The 12,037-nt window shown below is 36.6% G+C and overlaps 1 protein-coding gene across 2 annotated transcripts in view; it reads left to right on the forward strand.

The window, feature by feature from the left end:
* The first annotated feature begins 300 nt into the window (after nt 1-300).
* The window catches only part of syt12 (synaptotagmin XII), a 29,877-nt gene continuing 18,140 nt past the window's right edge, over nt 301-12,037 (forward strand). Inside the window, exon 1 of one of the 2 annotated variants that reach the window (XM_028450347.1) lies at nt 301-542. The gene's annotated coding sequence lies outside the window, so the exon portion shown is untranslated. The remainder of the gene's footprint in view (nt 543-12,037) is intronic. The other variant, XM_028450346.1, reaches the window with a different exon arrangement.

Below are 12,037 nucleotides of genomic sequence, written 5' to 3' on the forward strand. Positions count from 1 at the left end.
AAAAAACAGAAGGAAATACAATAATAGAGGATATATGTAAATATTAATAAATTTAAAAAAAAAACAACAAATAGTACAACAAGTTAAAGAATACAGATATATACATATTTACAGATGGTGCAAAGTAATACATTACTTATTTTAAAACGTACTTAAGTACAAGTAAAATTACTAATTTAGAAATAGACTCAAAAAAAGTAGAAGTACCAATAAAAGCAACTCAAGTACAGTAACGTGAGTATTTGTAATCCGTTATTTTCAAGCGCGTGCGTGTGTGTGTGTCTGCAGGGGAGGGACTTGAACAGTCTGCAGTCCTTGGCTCTGCTGTGATGCTCAGTAAGTGGAGCTGTGTGAGATGAACATAGACTCTCATCCTCCTCCTCGGGCTGATCCGATCTGATCTGATCCGATCCAGCAGGAGGACCGACTCCGACCTCCTCTTCCTCCGTTGATGGAGAGCGGCTCCTGAAGAAGAAGACTCCGGTAAGGGAGAGAGCACATCAGCTGAATGCGTCTTTTAGCTCTGATGACGTTGAGCGCGTGTGAGTTTATTTCTTTACAATCATGTGCTTTTGATGGCGGTGAGGATGGAAATGTTTCTGCTGCAGAATAAACTTCCAGCTGCTTTGTGTACACATGCACACAGCTGAATGATCTTTATATATATTATAAATATGATCTAATGTTTGCTGCATTTCACAACAACAGCACAGAGAAAGGAGAACATGTTCAGCAAACTGGGCTAATTAAAGCAGATATTAGCCTCCAAACACTAGTAAACACGTGCATTACACAAACATGTATTGACCATAGGCAGAGTTTGAGATTCTTGGCAGAAAGAGAAAAATAAAGAAATATAATTAAATATATAAACCGTCTCCAGTTTCACACCAACCAAAATGTGTGTAACATGTACAACTAGAATATTTGCAGTTCCTGAAGAAAATGCAAGTGAGGATGCAGGTGTTGGCCCATGTCACACTGCATTAACTTAGCATTAACATTAGCATTAGCTACCATTAGCATTAAAATTAGCATTAGCAATAGCAAGTATAGCATAAGCAGTTCAATAGCTTAGCATTAACAATAACTAGTATTAGCATAGCAATCACATTAACCTAGCATTAGCCTAGCAATAGCATTAACCTTGTATTAGCATAGCATTAATATTAATTTAACATTAGCAATATCCTAATATTAGCATTAGCGTAGCAATAATATTAACCAAGAATTAGTATTAGCCTAGCAATAACATTAACCTAGCATTAGCATAGCATTAAAATTCCATTAACCTAGCATTAGCCTAACATTAGCATTAGCGTAGCAATAACATTAAACTAGCATTAGCACTAGCCTAGTATTAGCAATAACCTAGCAATGGCATTAACCTAGCATTAGCATTAACCTAGCAATGGCATTAACCTAGCATTAGCATTAACCTAGCAATAGCTGAATATTAGCATTGGCTTGAAAATAACTTTCTGTCCCACCAACATTCTTTCCTCCAAAAGTGATGAAACGAGAGCTAACGACGTGATCTAATGCTGCTATCCAAGCAACTCAGAACTTGAGATTTTCCGACTTCCTACTTGAAAAAGTGACTTGGAACGCCACCTGAAGCCGGAGTCAGAAATGTAATAGTATAGTGGTCAGCCATGTTTGAAGTATTTTGACGTGTTGAGTTCCGAGTTGCCTGGAACGCAGCATCGCGTGTTTCTCAGTCAGCTAGCTTCTTGATTGGCTACATTCCATTCCACATCACAGATCACGAGGTCAGCTTTCATTACATACAAGGAGCTCTATGTAACTTGTCTACTTGTAATGTGTAATGTCCTGTGATTTATGTATTCTTTGTATCATGTCTTGTTAAATATATTCTATACTAACCTGCCTTAGGACAACGGATGAAAATTAGCCATTGTGCTAACTCCGGCATATTTACGTTGTTGCTCTGCTGACATGTTGATGAATATGCATTGTCCTAATTCAAATAAATAAAATACATCACAGGATATTTTTTTAAGTAGAAGATAATCTGACCTTTGTCGTCTTTAGTCGAGAAGGGGGGCATCGGGACAAAAATAGCCTAATTGTCTTCATGTGTGTATCCCGCTTTATGGAAATTACAAATTTCCAAATGGTCTTTGGACAAGAAAGCTTGATTTACCTTCTTTTCTCAAATATTTCTTCCATCAGGTGTGGAAAAAATTCCCTGATCTGATCTTGATCAAATCTTCATGGATGTCACTTTATTCACTGATGTGTAATCCTGTTGGAAACATGATATTGTTTAAAATGCCTCTGTATGCTGAGCCTTTAGCAGTTTTTCTCACTGTAAACAAAGAAAGTTCTATCATCTGTATTTGGCACAGTGTAACGCCACACTAGAGACTCTTCACATTGCCAAGCAAAGTCAAGAAGGTTACACTAACTTTGGTTGTCTGAAGATATTTGCGGTGCAGCGTTTTAAAGTCCTGCACTCTGACACTCGTTGAGTTTCCATTTTTCCAAACGTGGTTAAAGCTGCAACGTTCTCATTACAGACGTGGTCCATGGGTCTTCAGATAATGTATTTCTTAGCCCAGCTGGTTGTGGCCTTTAGACAACTGTTGGGGTGTTGGGAATTTTGCTAGTGAATACGTAACGTGGGAGCATCAGATTATAATCTGGCTCCATAATATCAAGAAAAACCAGAATAGACTAAATAAGTGGAAAACCAGAGAGACGACAATCATCTACTTAAAAACCAGAGGTTTTCCAAGTGTTCTGCATCGGAAAGTTTGACACAACATCTATATTTTACACTTAAACTGAGATATTGAGGGTTTTTTAGTTTAAGAAATGAGAATGTAATGTTATATTCAAGACCCTGTCCACACGTACCCGGGTATCTGCTAAAACAAATGTATTTTTCTACGGTTTGGCCTGTCATCCACACGAAAACGCAAGACAAGGTCATTAAAAACGACCACCCTGTGGACGGTGTTTTATTGTTTGGGCCTGTGCTGGTCCTGGTGCGGGTGCGGATGCTGCAGGGCGGGGCAGGCACTGCAGGCCTCAGAGACATGCTGAGCAGCACAGCCGGAAACCCACCCCTCAACACCCCCCAAGCCATACCGGCCCCCCAGAGCACGGCGGCACCCCCCACTCCCCAGACATGGCTGGGCACCAGCCACACCCCTCAGCGGTCCAGGGGGCGACCCCCACCACATGCCGGCCCAGAGCTCTCTGGTGAGCCACTGTATGGACCGGGCGGACTCACACCAGATGGGCCTCCTACATGGGGCGGGTCTCAAACGTTGTTAGGCAGGTGTGCCCTGTTATAATGGGGCACTTGGGACCCCAATACATAATGTTGCCAACCACAGAGTGACGTCCATTCATTGGTGGATAGCACATTTATGTGGTTTTATGTGGATAGAATTTTTTTTTAAAACAATAACAAGCGAATGTAACTTTTTTTAATGGATAGTGATTATACGTTTATAAAAATGTCTGGCTATGTGTAGGAAAGGCCTAATAGAGCCAAAAAAGAGAAATCTCCATCTATTTCAGTCATGTGGAGGCTTTCCACTTAGGTATTGATGCTTTGCCAGGAGGGAATGTAGGTATCTGTGGCGTGACTGTGCAGCAGTACAAAACATGGTCAACAAATACAACCAGGCTAATCTTCTTTGAAAGCTTTTTCACTTCCCCAAACAAGTTTTCATTCAGATGCTTCTGAAACAATTTGTAGTTGGTCCCAAGTATGTGTCAAAAAAAGTTCAAACCTAGTACGGTTCTTATTATTTAGGACAAAGGGAGCAACTTTCACTAAAACATTAGAATGTGTCGCCTTCTGAAACGGTGCATAGTTAGAGCGAGGCTCGACCTTTTCTCAGCATATATTTAGCATCGTCGTAAATTACACTGACTTCAAAAAGTGAAGTAAAATCTAGCTCCTATGTCATATTCCTTTTCTGCTTTGGAAACGAGTGAGCAATAAATTAGCCTTAGCTTAGAAAGAAAGCATTAGTATATCCATAATGTCCAATGGTATTCTCTACACTACATTTACACATTTGACATGAATTAAATGGCAGTTCTCAAAGAGCTGATGCTGGTGTCAAATTACAAACACTGAAATCACCTGGAATGTCCCACCCCTACTGGTTCAATATATATATATATATATATATATATATATATATATATATCATTGGAAACAAGCCTAGTAAAATATTTTTATTTTTAATTAGAGTTGTTTTTTACTTTATGGAATATTTAATTTGGAACAAATATTAGAACTATTGGTAACACTTTACTTGAAGTTTTATACATAAGGCTGTCATTATCTGTCGTTAGCATGAATAAGGTGTCGTTTGCTAAATTATGACACCTTTGGAGCTATGTTGGCATTTTTTGGGTTGGTAGGGTTAGGCAGGGTTGGGGTCAATTACATTTTTCAGTTACAATTACGTTTTCAATTACCCATGTTCAATTACAATTACAGTTACCAGTATCTTTTCCAATTACAATTGAAATACAATTATTATTTTATCCTCAGAAAGTCAATTACAATTACGTTCTAAATTACTAAAGTTCAATTACAATTAATCACAATTATTGAGCCTAAAATAAATAACCTAATAATCAATTAGCTTTCTGTTAGCATCGCTAATGCTAACAAGTCCTAAATCAACTGTAAAATACACTAAAAACAAATATCTATCATCTAATTTCTATCTATTGATTACCTTGTTATGCTTCCTAATCAATGAAAATATAGATTTTAATATTTTTGGTGTCGGTGTCTGAGTCGTTTTTGTGTTGGCGTACCCCTAGATTTATATTTTATTTTAATGGTAAAATATGGGAAAGGTTGCATATAATTAATGACATCAGAAACTTAAACTAAATATGAACCAATGCTGTGTGTGTGTGTGTGTGTGTGTGTGTGTGTGTGTGTGTGTGTGTGTGTGTGTGTGTGTGTGTGTGTGTGTGTGTGTGTTAGAGGCCATTGCTCCTTTGCTCTGCTGAAATACGACCTGCTTAGGATTCAATTCCACCACTAGCACTTGCAATCATTTCAGCCATTCGTTTCACATCTCGCTCGCCACACACACACACACACACGCACACGCACACACACACAAGCCTTCTTTTTTTGTCTCCACTCTTCTTACGTTATGAAATGGGAGAGCACTTAGAGGAAAACTGAAGACGTGCAGCTCAGGATTCTGCCTGGGCCATTATCAATATGTTTTTTACTGACATTGAGTCATAATGTATGGCAGTTAATATTGCCGGAATAGATCATGTTATGGACGGCTTTGTTTTATGTGTGATGCTGTTGGTCTGCAGCTGCTTATTACCAGGTACGGCTACAGCGCCGTTCTCTCAGAGAAGCTGCAGCAGTACAGAGGAGACGTTGGGGATCTCACTTTATGGGACTTAGATGAGTAGTCAGATAAGTGCTGAGTCAGTCCTTGTTGTTTTTACCTTTAGATCATGACATGTGAACTCTCTCTACCCTCTGTAGCAGTGGTTCTCAACCACGAACCCCAAAATAAAGGTCCCAGAGAGCGGGGACCCCCACTGTAGCTGAAGGTGGTTGAACACAGACATGAACATTGAAGAACAGTCATGTGGAGACAGGACCATCTATAAGGGGGAATAAAGGGGAGAGATTTTTGGGGTCCATCCATAAAGTCAGTAAAATGAATCTGTGATAACTACATTTATTTATTCATCTGAATAATATCCACTGTTATCCAGGAACATTTATTATTATTGTAGTCATCTTAAAGATGGAAGTTATTCTTTTAATCAGAAATAAAATAGGTTCAAAGTGAGCAAAAATGGTGGAAAAGGTGGTGAAATGGGATTTTAAAAACCACAGGAATTGGTTAAAAGTTGCAAATTAGGTGGCAAGTTTGGTGTGGTTGCATAAAAAAGAAAGAAATGAGCAAAAATGGTCTCAAATTGTTCATAAAATGTTCTTAGTTTTGAAGGCATCTGGCAACCCCCTCCCAGTGTCTCCCAACCCCAGGGTTGAGAACCACTGCTCTATAGGGCCTGAAATTTTCCTTGTTCATGGAAAACGAAAAAAATCTGTGGACGCAAAAAGTGCAGCTCTGAGCATCAGTGGATCCTGGTCGTCTGTATTTAATGAACACGGAGCTCTTCTTCTCTTCTTTACTGTATGTCGTCTATGAAACAGCAGAGATGGAACTGTCGCCTCCTGCGGCCACAGATTATCGGGTCACAGATTTTGTTTATCAAATTTCGGTAAACAATATATGTTTACATTGCCTTTTTTTTTAAACTTTTACTGATTTTTAGATCAAACCAAAGCAGCACAAGTTGTTATTTTGACTGAAAAATCTGCTAAATCATCCTGAATGCTTCACCTCCTGTAGAACTCAATGGACTTAAAGGGGAGATTGGTGTCATCAATGATGTCATTTCAACATGGCGGCACACAGGCTCTGAAATGATAAACTCTGCTTTGTTAGGCATAAATCTACTAATCAGGACATTTCAAAGGTTTTAGGCCACATTTGTAAAAACAGTGGAGGATCCCTTTAAAGGACCGGATTTGGCCCCCGAGCCTTGAGTTTGACACATATGGTCTAATGGAAACCATTTAATGGAAATATATCAAGTCCTCATGGAAATTGTGATGAACGTATCAGCTAACCCAGGTCTTGGGTTCTACGTCAGACCACCCAACGTACTTCCTGCCCAGTGCGGATATGTATTGACTCGTGTTACATGATGGATCACGTACAGTGTGAGTTTTTTATCCTGATGTGATGCAGAGGATCTACTGCACACACACAGCATTTAAGCTCCAGGATATCTGCAGACAGATCCAACCTGCTGACAAATGTCCTTACTTGCTTTTACACTCGCCATTTCCATCAATTCCACTTTGAAACAAATCGATAAGAAAAAGTATTTGTTTTACTGTAACTGCAATCAAGCAGTTTCCTGGTCTTTGCTGAGTTTAAAATCCCACTGACGGCAGAATTTGTGAGAGAACAAAGAGAAAGAGAAGGATCTCAGGATTCAATCACTGTCAGATTACTGTATAATACATGTTTACTTGGTCTGAACTGACAAGCTTTAAAAGTTTAAACCTTCATGGGTGATTATTTATACTTTAGGCTCATTTCTATGCTTTTTATGAGCCTTTGATGCTTTAACTTTATCCTTGTGCTTTTCAGTATTTGACCAAAACCTGTGCTGAGGGAGAAGGAGTGAAGACGACATGTTGTGCTTTCTGAACACAATCTGTTGTGTCGTCTTACATCACATCCCTCTACAGAGGGGAGGGACTTAATGTGATGATGAGGCATTGGCTGAGATTAAAAGTACAATTGATTGATCAGTAGACGGAGGAGGAGGAGACTTTTCTCTTCTACCTTTTCTGTGGTTGATGCTCATTGAATCCAGACTAGGACTACAAACGTCTCCTTAACGTCCACCAATAAAAAATGATTGATTCATTTTCTCTGATTTGAAACGTCATATTTTTAAAAATATTTTTATTTTTATATTTCACATAATACGTACATTTTCTTTAAAGGGAAACAAATTGGTTGGAATTAATTGAACTGTCTTAATTTGCAGTATATATATATATAAAGTTTTCATATGCAATACTTGGTTCATCGATTGAATAATTTATAAAATACTCGATTACCAAAATTATCCAATATCTGCACCGCTACTGCAGACGCTCACCTCGTCATATATTGTTAATAAGTATAAGAAAGAAGAGCAATAATTTTACCTCAGACAGCAATAATATATAATAAATATAATGGTATAAAATATATTAGTAAATAATAAACAAAATAAAAGGTATATATTGTGATAGAGATTATTATTAATTTAAATTGTCACACTTTATTTTGTATTTAAAATTAAATTGATCACATTATCTCCTTTGAATATATGTCATTCTTACTGAAAGGTGATTCAAGAGTTCTGTTTTTAGTCTTTATAGCCCCCCAAAATATTCTGGAGAATTCATGGATGAGTTTTCTGAACTGCTGTCAGTTGTATGCACTGAATACAACTTTTTAATAATAACAGGTGACTTAAATATTCATGTAGACAATAACATGAACAATACTGCCAAAGAACTGTATGCTTTAATGGATACTTTTAGTCTTACACAACATGTGACTGGTCCGACACACACTCAAGGTCACACTTTGGATCTGATTATCTCTAAAGGTGTTGATATCTCTGCAGTTGATGTAAGAGACTTAGCTCTATCTGATCATTTCTGTCTTTTTTTGACCTAGAGACTGTAACATCTGTTCCCCCTAGTTATGTGTGTTTAAAGAAAAGGTACATAAATGAGAACACAAGTGCACAGTTTATGGAAGCCATAGCAATGACACCAACATTGAGTGCTGAGACAGTTGATGATCTTCTGGATGAGTATAATAGAAACGTCTGTAATGTCATAGATGTGGTGGCTCCAATCAAAACTAAGAGAAAACCAAACACACAGAAAACACCTTAGAGGAGGACTGAGATAATGCAGAATTTGAAATCTGACTGTAGAAGAGCTGAGCGTAAATGGAGATCAACAAAACTCCAAATTCATCTAGAACTGTACAAAATAAGTCTGCGAAAATTCAATGATGGCTTGTTCGAAGCAAGGCAGCAATACTTTTCTGAAATTATTGCCAAAAATGTCAACAACTCTCGCACGTTGTTTTCTGTTATTGAAAAGCTCACAACCCCCCCAGATCAGATAGCCCCTGAATTACTGTCAGCTGGAAAATGCAATGAATTTGCTGTATATTTCAATGAAAAAATACAATCAATGAGGTCAAATATCAGAACAAACCAGCAAAATCACAAAAAGCTTGAACACCTTCAACCACTGAGGGATGAGTCAACTACAATGTTAGAGTTTATTACAGTGAACCCAAAAACAATAGAGGAGACTGTTCAGCAGCCGAATCCATCAACGTGTTGCCTTGACACAATATCCTCAAACTTCTTTAAAACTGTTGTAAAGTCAATTGTCACTGATTTGTGTCAGATAATTAACTGCTCATTCCAATCAGGCACCGTACCAAAATCCCTGAAAGTAGCTGCTGTGAAACCTCTGTTAAAAAAGAGAACACTGGATGCCTCTATACTGGCTAACTATAGACCAATCAGCAACCTTCCATTCATGGCCAAGATCATTGAGAAGGTGGTCTTCAACCAACTGAGTCAATTCTTAACATTCAACAAAATATTTGATAAATTTCAGTCAGGTCCAATGTGAACATTTTTAAATCAAAGTTAAAGGCAATTTTTTTCTCTACTGCATATGATTGAGAGAGAGATTTTTAGTCATGTTGTTGATGTCATGATGATTTGTTAGGTGTGTTTGTTAGGTGTGTATAATAAGTTTTTGTTTCATCTTACACCCTTTTGGCTGATTATTGGACCATTGAGTGTTGTTTGTTCTGTTTTTTGTTTTTCTGAAGACTACCAAAATAAAATTCTAGTCAAAATAATTTTGACTTTGTTATTATTAGCAGCAGCTCTGTATTATGCAACATCTGCTGAGTTCGTCCTGCGTGTGTGCAGGGTTTGATTGTTCTGGTTTAAAGCTGCAGAGTTAGATCCACGTTCCATCTGTTTGTGTTTCACTCGACTGGACATCACAGATGTGTCTGTAGTGGGCGGTCACACCAACGTGGAGGCAAATCACGGCGCTCAGAGTTTTTTAACGGGCTGGAATTTACTGTTCCAAGAGTTGGAGACGACCTTGTTTAGTTGGAAATTAGGTTTGTGGGATTAATCTGCAACTATCAGTCTGTCATTGGGCGTTATTAAAACATGAACTCTGTGGATCAGATTTACAGCAATGTTTGAAAAATTAGTGATATTTACTTTTCACGTAAAAGAAATATGTTAATTTAAATCTAAATGCTAAATATTAAATGTAAATCTAAATTATGAATCTAAATATTAAATCAAAATGTTAAATGTAAATGTTAAATATTAAATGTAAATGTTAAATATTAAATGTAAATATTAAATCTAAATGTTAAGTCTAAATATTAAATGTCAAATATAAATGTGGAGCGCAATCACTCCTTCTGAATAGACCGCGGATAGCGCTCGTTTGCGTCGGTGAGATTTTTATTTTGATACTTGCATATTAGATAAATATTTATTTTCACCCGACATTTAACATTTAGATTTATATGCAACATTTTATAATTAGATTTATCATTTTGAATTTAGATTTAACATTTTGATTTAGCATTTAGATTTAACATTGACATATTTTTTACAAGAAATCTAAACATTGCTGTTAATCTGGTAATATGACAAAATTACATACATGTGTTTTTTCGCTAAATGTTGTGAAAAGTTGCTGTTTATTTTAGCATACCACATACCACGTTGCTCTACCAGAGATTGTCTCCTCTCATTAAACTGTAGCTACTGATCACTGTGAAAATATATGAACTTTTGTAATTAACGAGTGACGAGTATAAGAAATAATTGTTCATTTGAAAGAGAAAATACACACACCTTCACTCAGAATAACACAGTCTATTCGTTCCCTCTGTCTTCTCTTTGACAGCCTTTTTTATTACATGTAACACTTGTCACAAGCTGCTCAGCTGCATTATTCAGACTGTGCTCAGCGCCCATGGCTGCCTCTGCTCTGTGAGCTCGTGTTGACTAGATATTCAGTTCATGTGAATCACAGTTACACAGTAATTAAAAGGCCCCTCCGCCACCACTGATGCATGTGTTTGGGCTTTATGAGCAGCTCTGTTGGTCCCTGAGCGACGCCAACATAAATCTGAAGAATCTGGATCATTCTGAAAGTGACGCATCAGCAGAAAAAATACTCATGTAGAATCCCACGTTTTTCCCTTTGAGTTGTGATAATGAGCTGTCAGCTGACGGAAATACGACTTTTTGATTAGAATATTTAAATGTCAATGTTGGCATTTAATTTTTCCTTTTTCTTTACTTGTTATTATTGTGGTTACCAACCGCAGGTCTGTGGCCCGTTTAACAAACCACTGTATGGATGTATGAATAAAGTAAAAACACTTCTCTGCATCTGTCTACAGGATAAATGCACAATGCAATACGCAAAACTTTTCCGACAATGTCAATAAGAGAGTATTTACAGAGATAAACATTAACTTTTGATGGCCAAGTTCAACCTTTTACATCATTTTTTAAGCAAATGATCTTTGATGAGGCCTACTCTTTGTCTTTAACTCATAAGAAGAAAAAAAAATCAATTTCCAGGAGCTCAGGTCAAAACATGAACTCATATTTAGATTAAAAAAAAAAAAAACTAATTCAAAAGACCAAAGTTGAATACATTTTAAAAGCAATCAAAGTCAATTTAAAGACTTGAATTTGTTCACAGCTTTTCTTTACTATCATAAAGAGAAATTAGCACCAATTACTAGTTAATCACAAAAATATCTGAAATTAATTGGATTAAAAAGAAAAATAGTGGTTATCAAGAGCTTTGTTTAGCCTTAAAACTCAATATAAACAAGTAGTAGTAGTAGTGATATATTCTACTCAAATAGAAGTACTGTTACTTTATTCAAATTGTACTCAAGTACAAGTAGAAGTAAGTCATACATAAAATACTTAAAAAGTATTTCAATTAAATAGTACTCTAAGTAAAAGTTACTAGTTACGTTTGTTTATTGTTGGTAATAAATCTTGGTACGGTTCCCTTACATACAGTAAACATCTCATGTATACAGTACATTTAAAAAGGCAGAGACCAAATCTACCACAATTGGAACTTAATTTATTTCCATAAAAACATCTGTATAAAATAAAAGTTTTTTTTCTTTTTAAAAGAATTTGGTTGGGTGTAAAAATGTAATGATTTACTTCTTTTAAAACGAAATTACTGATTTAGAAATCTACTCAAAAAACTACAAGTACTCATAAAAGCAACTCAATTACAGTAACGTGAGTACTTTTAATCTGTTACTTTCACCTCTGAATGTAAATAATAGAGTTTTTCCAATTT

The sequence above is a fragment of the Gouania willdenowi genome, chromosome 6, assembly GCF_900634775.1.
Source record: "Gouania willdenowi chromosome 6, fGouWil2.1, whole genome shotgun sequence".
NCBI lineage: Eukaryota > Metazoa > Chordata > Actinopteri > Blenniiformes > Gobiesocidae > Gouania > Gouania willdenowi.